The sequence below is a fragment of the Triticum dicoccoides genome, chromosome 6A (assembly GCF_002162155.2).
Source record: "Triticum dicoccoides isolate Atlit2015 ecotype Zavitan chromosome 6A, WEW_v2.0, whole genome shotgun sequence".
NCBI classification, from domain to species: Eukaryota; Viridiplantae; Streptophyta; class Magnoliopsida; order Poales; family Poaceae; genus Triticum; species Triticum dicoccoides.
Genome location: NC_041390.1, coordinates 603,682,996 through 603,693,606, shown reverse-complemented (window position 1 = coordinate 603,693,606; position 10,611 = coordinate 603,682,996). Strand labels below are relative to the sequence as shown.

The following is a 10,611-nucleotide window of genomic DNA, read 5'->3' as shown; positions in this document are numbered from 1 at the left end:
ATTACCCATGCTGACACGACCGGTAACAGCTTGTCTGTTGATAGGAAGGCCGCTTATCATAGCCATGTCCTGTAGGGTCATCGTCCTCTCCCCACATGGAAGGTGGAACGAGTGAGTCTCCGGCCTCCAACGATCCACAAGTGCGGTCAGCGCCGCGTGGTTCACCGGCGGAGCGCGTCGCTTAAACTGCAACACGAATGGGAGAAGACCCAATCTCCGAATGTAAGGCTCATACCGCGGGTCGTAATCAAAGTCATCAGCGGAATGACCCCTCATGTGCATAGCAACTACAACCTGCAAATAAAGTGATGTTTTAATAATCAATACAAGAACACAAATGAGAAACAACGAAAATTGACCCACTCTTGCTTCTTACCTGTCCATTCTCAATGGCACGAGCACGATGCTTCTTATCCCACTCATCGATTAATCCGTCATACCAAGGTCCATCACCATCCGCCATCCTACAAAACAAATCACAAACATCTATGAATACATGAACAATATCAAACAATTTCCTTCTCCAAGTTTATGCCATATGAAAACACCATTCTTCTCAAAAATAACCACATCATTTCTTTCTTCTACATATGCACACATATCATCTAGAGTACCAAATTTCATCATCAAATAAATTTCATAATCATCATCCGCCATTCTATTGAACAAATCATGTCACACACAATAATCAAATTTCATCATCTCTTTTGCAAAAAAAAATTTGCCATCTATATATTCAACTATATTGTCATACCACTTCACACATATAATATTTTTTCTAAATATATTTGCTTGCCAAAGTTGTCTTCTCAGATTCAAACAAAGATTATGCCATCTATATATTCAACATATAGTTAATTTACTAGCACATGCATACATCATCTATAATTCAAAAAAATCACAAACTATGTCTATTGGTGGACAACTACAAACATCTACCAACTACACTACCTACCAAATCATCTATCAACTACAAACTATTTCCTAAAACAAAGAAACCATCTACTAATCTAACATCACCTAATGTGAAATAATGCATCCAACAAGAGAGGGGGAAAGCAAAACAAGTTGGAGGGAATGGGGGAGAATACCTCAAAGAAGCTTGGGGGCCTCAGATCCACAAATTTGGGTGGAGGATGAAGTAGATCAAGGGGGGGATTGGTGTGAGGGAGAAGAGGGGCGAAGGAGATAACCCCCTCTGTTCGTGCGCCGCAGGGAGAAGAACAGAAGGGTGGGTGGGCTGGCCCCGCGGCGTTATCCAGTTACCAGGGCCAGACGCCAGGGCCCCTGGCGTCTGCTTCGTAACCCAGACGCCAGGGATCTTGGCGTCACCAAAAAAGGTCAGAAACGAAATTTGTTTCGAAACAAGGTCAAATCGGGATTTAGTTAGCCTTATAGGTCAGAACAGTAATTTTGCCCGGTGACCGTACCTGTCTCTAGAATTGTTACTGGCTACAAAACACAGGTAAGATTATTCAAGTCTTCAGCCTTGATATTCTAGTTGTCGAGAACATATATCTTTTTTTGCGAGGGCACAACATATATCTTTGATAAAGACATTTGATTCTCCACAAAAATATAAATACAACTGTCTGTAGTACACAGATATTTTCGGTTGTAAGACTAAGAGTTGACGGACCTAGATGAGTAACTTAAATATTAAACATTTCTACCCATAAAAAAGTATTTCTAATAAAATTACTTAAAAAGAACCTGTTCGAAATGCATCACCTTGGTCAGTGATGACATTATCATAGGTGGTTACCTTAAAACAGTATCAATTGTGATGAGCATATATCCGCAAAGACCATATTGGTGGAAAGTTTATTTCTAGAATTGTCCATCCTACGGGTCCAAATTTGTACATTTAGGCTATTTTCCAACCCCTTTTTAGTTCAACTAAATGACCTACAATTTTAGAAAATTTAGTTAACCTGGCTTAACTAAGGAGCGTTAAAGTTACATTGAGGGCCAAGCAATTACATCCCTAGTTCATCCAATATACATCTAACACGAAATTTTTGAAGAAAAGGTACAATTTTTTCTGAAGAAGAAACATCCTTTTATGAAGGAAACAATTTGAGAGAACATCTTTTTCTGAAGGGAACAATTTTTGTGAAGGTACATTTTTTATGAAAAAAAATACATTTTGTATGGAGAAGGAACATCTTTTTGTGAAGAGATAATATTTTAGTGAAGAAGGAACAATAATGAAAAAGGAACTCTTTTGTGGAAAGGTGACTTTTTTATTGCTTTAATAAATCCGTTACTTTCAAGCCACCAATTATGTATATCACGGCGGTTAGATGTAGGAATATACATCCGTCAATAGTAGTGTGACGTGCGCCCCTGAAAAAATATGCCACGAATATCCATACCAGAAACCGAACAATGTAGAAGAAAGTGAAAACGAAAACTAAATTGTGCGTTGCTTGTTGAGACAAATTGATAGCTTTGTAAATCAAAACTTAGTCAAGTCCACGCAGTGCATTCTATGACACTCATGACTAGTCAGTATCTACTTTCACTCCCTAGCTCTTTCTTTCACTCTTTTCCTTTTCTGCTCTATGGGTGTGCTTCTCTTTCTCTCTATACATACGTACAGTTCTGTCAGTTCAGCACCATTTGTGGAAGCCTGTTCTCTCATTACATAGCTCCAAGTTCTAGATCGACCGTACTATTTGTCTTGAAGACAGTAGGGTTTATCAAAATTGCTGGTACACAACACAAGGCCAAAATGTCTGGTGCGGTTGTGACGCCGCAGCCGGAGGTGGTGGAAGAGGGGCATCGGTCGTCGCCGGTGAAGTGTGGGCTCCTCCGCACCAACTCCCCACTGGCGCAGGTGTGCCTGATCGGCCTCGTGTGTTTCTGCTGCCCTGGCATGTTCAACGCGCTCTCGGGCATCGGCGGCGGCGGCCAGGTTGACCACAACGTCGCCGACAACGCCAACACCGCCCTCTACGCCTGCTTCGCCGTCTTCGGCATCTTGGGCGGCGCGGCTCACAACCTCTTGGGCCCACGCACCACCCTACTCCTCGGCGCTCTCGCTTACCCGCTCTACGACGCTTCCTTCCTCTACTACAACCACCGTCGCTCCATGGCCTTCCCGGTAGCCGCAGGGGCCATCCTCGGCGCCGGCGCGGGCCTCCTCTGGGCCGCCCAGGGTGCAATCATAACCGCCTACCCGCCTCCGAACCGCCGCGGCACGTACATTTCCATTTTCTGGTGCCTCTACAATTTCGGAGGCGTCTTTGGGGGGCTCTTCCCCTTCCGCTCAACTACCACCGTGGCAGCGAATCAACCTGTGGTTGAGTTGATTAGGTGGACAGTGGTTTCCCCAACCCACCAGGATTCAAATCCTAGTGCTCGCATTAATCCTGGATTTATTTCAGGATTTCCGGCGATGCGCTTTCAGTGGGAGGAGACGTTCCCGTCGACGACGAGGCGCCTACGGTGACTTCGTAAATCTCAAGATGATATGCCGGCTCAGTCTCTCGGAGGTGCTCATAGGGGTAGGGTGTGCGTATGTGCGTTCATAGGGATGAGTGTATGCGCGTGTAATGAGCGCTTGCGTTTGTACTGATGCTCAAAAAAAAAACTACCACCGTGGCAGCGATGCCGGTAAACGACGGCACCTACGTCGCATTCATGGCGTTCGTGCTCCTCGGAAGCGCGCTCGCCCTCCTCATCCTACCGCCTAGCAAGATCACCCGTGACGATGGGAGCAAGGTCGCGGGGGTCGCCTACTCCTCCGTAGCCAGTGAGGATGCTGAGATCCTTAAGCTCTTCACCAACTGGAAGATGCTTCTTGTGCTCCCCGCGGACTCCGCAGCCAGGGCCTTAACAATGTATTCTACTGGGGTGCACGGATGATCGGCTCCACCGGCATCGGTTACTTCCTCGACTTTGGGTTTGCGAGCCGTAGGAAGAGGGGATTCATTGGGGTGATTATCGTCGCCAGACTCGGCACCGCCATTTGGGGAGGAGGCCTCGCCAACCAACTCAGATACAAGGACGGGAAGTGGGAGGACCTCATCGATTTCAAGGATGGACGCCGGTACGCCGGCCCATTTCTGCTGTTTTTTTAGCTATGGGCGTCATCTTCCAGAGCCTCGTCTACTGGATCATTGCGGCCCTCTCAGATGACCCACGGGTCCTCAGTAGGTAATAATTCTAACTCAATGTCCCTATTTTATTGGATCATTGCTCTTTGAGAGAGCAGGATAGTAGGTTAGGCATTTCGTACCCGCCTTTTTTTCACCCGCAAAAAATAAAGGTGGGTACAAAATGCCTAACCTGCCGAGTAAGTTAGGCAAGAAAATGCCTAATATTTGGTTCCTAATCTTGTTCTCTCGTCTCTCCTTTGCCCTTTTCCTCTCACTTACCTGGACAAGAAATTAAATCCTCACCTATCACAGTACAATTTGTCTGTTCTTTTTTGTCAAAAAGGGTTCAATTATTTTTCGTAGATACAGATGTGCAAGTTCTTCCTTGAGATATATAGCGTGTTACTTCCGTTTAAGAAAGAATTATAAACTCCGCAGAAGACTTTGTTGATTTGGTGATAAAACTATCTTTTTTAACGTGGCAATAAAACTCTTCAGCACTTGTGTTTGTGTGCAGGTATATCGGATTCTACAATGGGGCGCAAAGTGCAGGGGCGACTGTTGCATGGCAGGTGGACAGGCACAAGACGTCCTTGATATCCCAACTGTTCATTAACTGGGGACTTATGACTCTCAGTTGCCCCTTGCTCGCCCTACTGGTGTTCTTGGCCGTAAAGGATGAAGCCAATACGATGGTTGTAAAGGATAAAGACAGTTTAGTTCCCTAGCTTGGTTGAGGATGGACAAGACTAAAGACCAATTCTTGGTTGTAAAGCATGAAGATAGTACGATGCCCATGGCACACTTCATGGCTGCATCTGCAAATTCTCTAGAATCAGATTCTGGGAAACTGCCCACAGAATCAGCCGCCTAGTTTTTGTCAGAATTTGCAGTCTGAGATTATGGTATGAGTTGTGTGTTAAAATGTTTGTACTGCCCCTAGGCTGAAACCGTGTGTTGAATTGCTAACACTTGGTTGTTTTGAAATGTTTCTTGTCGAATATGAGCACCAAAGCAATTTACAAATATTATGAAGTGCCATATATTATAATTAAAATTGGAAAAGTTTCCTTAATAACAGAAGATGATCAGCTACAAATAGAAGGACTAATCTCATCCACATCTCATCAAAATTGGAAACCATCACCAAATATATAGTTGTAACTATCTAAATATGATCAGAGTGTTTTGTAAGGAAACCAGTGCAAAATCGAGATGATCTCTAGCCTAAGGAGTAACACGCAGAGAAATTTACCATGTAAAAGTAACTTCACAAGTGAGAAAAGATCTAGCCATGGATGCTGCAGAACAGGGTTAAACAGAAACTACACAAAATTAAAAATTAATCCAAGCAACATATATGCAAAAATTCGATCCAATTTCACCATAATTCAAATCCAAATATATCTCCCGGCCCATGACAGCGATCAATCGAGGGAAACATATTGCCAATTTAGTATGAAATTGTGCCTTTGAGCCACATCCAACGGGTTTTCAAAAGAACACCATGATAATTTTGCATGGTCTTGAAACTCAATCAGAATGCCGGGTAAAAAGATTTAACATATACAAAACTAAAATTTAAAGATAAGAATTGGTAGAGGCCGCGCGAACGCGTACCTCCTCTATCACAAATTATGACGTTCGTTCTCCCACAAGGAAGATGATAGGTCAACGCGCTCGCCAAGTGCAATGCAAGCCATTGATCTAAGTCACGACCCTTCTTGATGGCCATCGACCCCGTCCAGGTAAGTAAGTTTCAAGGTTGCCCTGTGCGCTTCTTATGTAGGCGCCCCTCCAGCCCCAAGGCGGCTCGGCTGCCGAGGTGGTACTAAACCGCGCGGTACCTACTCTTTACGCCTGTTCGTTGGGGACGGGGACTCCGCCTGAGGATTTCTTTTTCTCTCCAGGCACGGCCTAGGGAGCATAGGCAGCCACGAACACGACCCGAGCCACCAAGATCGATCGTCCGCTGCACGAGCCGCTGGAACGCATGCGACGCGCGATGGATCGGTGGCGCCCAGAGAAGAACAGGGCACGGCGTACAGCGATCGGGCGATGTACGGATGTACCGCCAAGCAGTTCCGGTTCGTCCTGCGGGCACCGTCGCCACTCGCCACCTAGCAGTTCAGGCTATTTTGACGACGACGGCACGCTGGTGAGACGACGATGACGACCAGAGACACTGTTTGACAATGACGACGAGACTGTTGCGCACTGCTGATACGCTGGATCTTGGACGCCTCGCATCGATGGAGGCCAGCAGCGTTCCGTCTGCACGCCGTTGTAGCCTCAACAAGCTGTCGCCACAATTGCTGTGTTTCCAGGTTTATTTCTCTCCAATTCCTGTCGTCACTCTTGATGCAACTAGGGTTCTTGTTCAAAAACCCGACTCAGACTGCGGGCTTCAGTGCCTGCATTTCAGGTGCCCAAATTACAGTACATCTTATACAACAATCAACAATCAAGACAGGAGGAGGGGAATGTAATATTAGTTATATTATCACAAGAATACCACTAGTAGAAAACGGGCCTATTGTCTCGGTTCATAAGGGCATTTTATCCCGGTTCCAGAACCGGAACTAAAGGGTCGGTACTAATGCCCTGCCCCTTTAGTCCCAGTTCTAACCAAAATCGGGATAGATGGGCCTCCACGTGGCCTGCGCGCTGAGCCCAAGCAGGAGGGCCTTTGGTCCCGGTTGGTTCCACCAACCGGAACCAATAGGCCACCACGCGTCAGCATTTCTGTGGCTGGAATTTTTGTTTTTTCTTTGAATGAGGGGGAGGGGGTTTGGGGGTTTTGGGGGGTTAATTTAGGTGTTTCATATATTGTGTTAGCTAGTTATAATTAATAGAGAGAAGTGTCCTCTCTTATGTCCGTGCTTGGTCGACGCTACGTACTATACATACGTATAGAGAGGACTAGACACGCTAGCTAGCTAGTAAGCAAACGAAGGAAATAGAAGATCGCCATGCATGAACATATATGCATACAGAGAGAAGTGATATCGACCACCTCTCCTTCTCCGAGAAATTGGTCGAACAACAAGTTCTCGTATATCTATCCGACACTACCGGCTACATATATACAATAATTATCTCTTACAAATATAATCATACGGACTCATGATCCACATAGTATTCTCCATCTTCAGCGATCACGTGGTCAAGAAAGAATGCCGCCAATTCCTCTTGAATTGCTCGCATGCGAGCTGGTGCTAGGAGTTCATCCCGCTTCTGAAACATCTAATTTGAAAAAGGGGGTCAATACATACATATATATATATATATATATATATATATATATATATATATATATATGAATGAGTGAAACTCAACACAAATGATGGTAATAAAATAAAATTGTAAATATTGTTATTTACACACTTCATATTGTTTATCAGAGTACCCGCCCCGCTCACAGGTTGTGTGGCGGATGGACTTGCAGACTTAGTATCCACAGAAATCATTCCATTGTTCCTGCCACAACCACTTTACAAGAAATAGAGGTCAATCAAACTGATAAGCAAAAATGCTAAATGGTATTGATGAAACTAGCGCTTGAATCACTAGGAGATGCGCGGAACATGCTACTATAGTACTTACTTTCGGGTGTCTAAATTCCAGCTCCTTCGGCAGTCCCGGAACTTTTCTGGTGAATTTTCTCCAAACCCTGCCGGACAAAGAAATAAATTACTTGATATCAGGAAATGAACAAAGTTGCTGATATGGTGGATAATGATCGATTTAACTTACTTGAGGATTTCAGTCATGTCCGCATACTCCTGGGGGTCTTTTCATTTAGAGTCCAAGACAGTTACTAGTCCCTGCTCAAGCCTAATCTCTAGGAGAATATAGTGGTACCTGCGCACGCATGCATAACTCATCAATTACATTACTATAACCTGGACTAATATATAAGGGAAACCGAATATGCACAAGACAGTGACACTCACTTGAAGTTGTAAGGAAAGAGTATTATATCTTTGTTTTCATTTTTTTTGAATGATCGTAGCAAGTTGGCCTCGGTATCTTCGGGACGATGTTCAACCTCAGTTGCATCTATGAGATATGTGTTAATGAACCCAATATCACCGATTTGTCTTTTCTTCAATTCGGCGATCTTCAATCTGCATAATATGTTGGAAATATGCCCTAGAGGCAATAATAAAAGTATTATTATTATATTTCTTTGTTCATGATAATAGTCTTTTATTCATGCAATAACTGTATTATCCGGAAATCGTAATACACGTGTGAATACATAGACCACAATATGTCCCTAGTGAGCCTCTAGTTGACTAGCTCGTTGTGATCAACAGATAGTCATGGTTTCCTGGCTATGGACATTGGATGTCGTTGATAACGGGATCACATCATTAGGAGAATGATGTGATGGACAAGACCCAATCCTAAGCATAGCACAAAGGTCGGTTAGTTCGTTTGCTAGAGCTTTTCCAATGTCAAGTATCTCTTCCTTCAACCATGAGATCATGTAACTCCCGGATACCGTAGGAGTGCTTTGGGTGTATCAAACGTCACAACGTAACCGGGTGATTATAAAGGTACACTACAGGTATCTCCGAAAGTGTCTGTTGGGTTGACACGGATCGAGACTGGGATTTGTCACTCCGTATGACGGAGAGGTATCTCTGGGCCCACTCGGTAATGCATCATCATGAGCTCAAAGTGACCAAGTGGTTGATCAAGGGATCATGCATTACGGTACGAGTAAAGTGACTTGCCGGTAACGAGACTGAACAAGGTATTGGGATACCGACGATCGGATCTCGGGCAAGTAACGTACCGATTGACAAAGGAAATTGTATACGGGGTTTGATCGAATCCTCGACATCGTGGTTCATCCGATGACATCATCGAGGAGCATGTGGGAGCCAACATGGGTATCCAGATCCCGCTGTTGGTTATTGACCGGAGAGTCTCGGTCATGTCTGCATGTCTCCCGAACCCGTAGGGTCTACACACTTAAGGTTCGGTGACGCTAGGGTTATCAGGAAGACAAGTATGTGATCACCGAATGTTGTTCGGAGTCCCGGATGAGATCCCGGACGTCACGAGGAGTTCCGGAATGGTCTGGAGGTAAAGTTTTATATATGGGAAGTTGTTAAACGGACACCGGAAAGTTTCGGGGTCATACCGGTATTGTACCGGGACCACCGGAGAGGTTCCGGGGGTCCACCGGGAGGGACCGCCCCTCCCGGGGGGCCACTTGGGCTGCGTAGGGATAGCAGCCAGCCCCTAGTGGGCTTGGCGCGCCCCCCTTGGGCCCATGCGCCTAGGGTTGGGGGGGGGAACCCTAAAGGGGGCGCACCCCCTTGCTTGGGGGGCAAGCCCCCCACCCTTCGGCCGCCGCCCCCCTCTAGGGTTTCCCCTATAGGGCCAGCCCCCTTGCCCCTCTCCTCCTATATATAGAGGGGTGAGGGGAGGGCTGCTGGACACAACTTAAGGCGCAGCCCCTCCCCTCCCCAACACCTCTCCTCCTCCGTACGTGCTTGGCGAAGCTCTGTCGGAGTACTGCTGCACCAACTACACCACGCTGTTGTGCTGCCGTTGGAGCTGCCTTCCTCAACCTCTCCTTCCTCCTTGCTGGATCAAGACGGAGGAGACGTCGTCCGTCCCGTACGTGTGTTGAACGCGGAGGTGCTGTCCGTTCAGCACTTGGTCATCGGTGATCCGAATCACGTCGAGTACGACTCCATCATCACCATCCCCTTGAACGCTTCCGCACTCGATCTACAAGTGGTATGTAGATGCAAACTCTTCCCCTTGACTCGTTGATTAGATGAACTCATAGATGGATCTTGGTGAAACCGTAGGAAAAACTTTAATTTTCTGCAACGTTCCCCAACAGTGGTATCAGAGCTAGGTTTATGCGTAGTTCTCTTTGCACGAGTAGAACACAATTTTGTTGTGGGCGTGGATCTTGTCAACTTACTTGCCACTACTAGTCTTTTCTTGATTCAACGGCATTGTGGGATGAAGCGGCCCGGACCAACCTTACACGTACGCTTACGTGAGACCGGTTCCACCGATTGACATGCACTAGTTGCATAAGGTGGCTGGCGGGTGTCTGTCTCTCCCACTTTAGTTGGAGCGGATTCGATGAAAAGGGTCCTTATGAAGGGTAAATAGAAGTTGACAAAATCACGTTGTGGTTATTCGTAGGTAAGAAAACGTTCTTGCTAGAACCCAATTGCAGCCACGTAAAAGATGCAACAACAATTAGAGGACGTCTAACTTGTTTTTGCAGCGATTGATCATGTGATGTGATATGGCCAGAAGTTGTGATGAATGATGAATTGTGATGTATGAGATCATGTTCTTTGTAATAGGATTCACGACTTGCATGTCGATGAGTATGACAACCGGCAGGAGCCATAGGAGTTGTCTTTATTTTTGTATGACCTGCGTGTCATTGAAGAACGCCATGTAACTTACTTTACTTTATTGCTAAACGTGTTAGTCATAGAAGTAGAAGTAGTCG

The 10,611-nt window shown here is 45.6% G+C and overlaps 1 non-coding gene and 1 pseudogene across 1 annotated transcript; one reads left to right on the top strand and one right to left on the bottom strand.

The window, feature by feature from the left end:
* The first annotated feature begins 2,737 nt into the window (after positions 1-2,737).
* Positions 2,738-4,834, top strand: LOC119316087 (annotated as a pseudogene).
* Positions 4,835-5,703: 869 nt separating this feature from the next.
* LOC119319888 lies at positions 5,704-5,862 on the bottom strand. Its single transcript, XR_005154708.1, has one exon. It is a non-coding gene; the product is annotated as a U1 spliceosomal RNA (small nuclear RNA).
* Between the last annotated feature and the right edge of the window lie 4,749 nt (positions 5,863-10,611).